This window comes from Phyllostomus discolor, chromosome 2 (genome assembly GCF_004126475.2).
Source record: "Phyllostomus discolor isolate MPI-MPIP mPhyDis1 chromosome 2, mPhyDis1.pri.v3, whole genome shotgun sequence".
NCBI lineage: Eukaryota > Metazoa > Chordata > Mammalia > Chiroptera > Phyllostomidae > Phyllostomus > Phyllostomus discolor.
Genome location: NC_040904.2, coordinates 57,218,333 through 57,219,553, shown reverse-complemented (window position 1 = coordinate 57,219,553; position 1,221 = coordinate 57,218,333).

Genomic DNA, 1,221 nt, shown 5'->3' with positions numbered 1-1,221 from the left:
AAAATTCATCTGTTTTCAAGCATTCAGTTTAATAAATTGGGGTAATGTATATAATAATGTAATTACATAACCACTCAGTCAAGATATACAACAGTTCTAGACCCCTCAAATTTCCATTGTGCTCCTTTGCAGCCAAAACCCTCGTCCACCTGGGCCCTAGGCTACTACCCTTCCCCTTTCCATCATGATCATAGTGTTTTTTTAGAATCATACAAGTTAAATCATACAATATATAGCATTTTTCATTTATGCTTAGTATGTTTTTAAAATGCATCCATGTTATTGCATGTATTAATATTTCATTACTTTTTATTGCTGAGTAATAATCCATGATATGGATATATTTAAAATTTATTTATCTATTTACCGATTGATAGATATTTGTGTTGTTTTCAGTTTGGGAACTATTATGAATAATGCTGCTGTTAATATTTACACACAAGCTTTTGTTTTCTATCCTCTAAATGTTGTTCCAGCCCTGGCTGGTGTGGCTCAGTTGGTTGGAACATTGTCCCATGGATCTAAAGGTGGTGGCTTGATCCTTGGTCTGGATAAGTATAAGTCAGCAAATTGACATTTCGCTGAGATATCTATGTCTCTCACACTCTCTCTCTCACACACACACACACACTCTCTCTCTCTCTCTCACTCTTCCTGTGTCTCTAGAAACAATGAAAAACAAATGTATGTCCTCAGGTGAGGATAAATAAATTAAAAAATAAATTTTGTTACAAATGTAAGTACTCTATTTCCATTTAAAAAATTAGAACATGGTAAGAATCACCTCTCTGATAATTGGAACCTGTAATAAGTGAATATAATTACAAAAAAAGAAAAAAACTTTAGCTATTAATCAAATGGTTAAGCTTCAGTGTATTTTAGTATTAAAAATATTAACTCAAAATATAATTAACCATATGATATAAGGAATATGTAAATACCGCCACTAGCAATAAAAATAATTGCCTTTTCAAAGTATTAACTGCCACCAATGAAATCTGAAATTATCAACTAAATTAACAAGTTATTTCATATAAAACACAGATAAAACTGGCACAGTGTAATAAGCTCATCCGAGATCCCCAAAATCACTTCTTACTTTCATCTCCCCACCTTCCCACTATTTTAGTAACAGTATCTTTTATTTCCTCTGAGAAAAGACCTGTCAATCACTAATCACTTTCAGTCAGTAGGATTAGGGGCAGAACCATCTAGCCAATC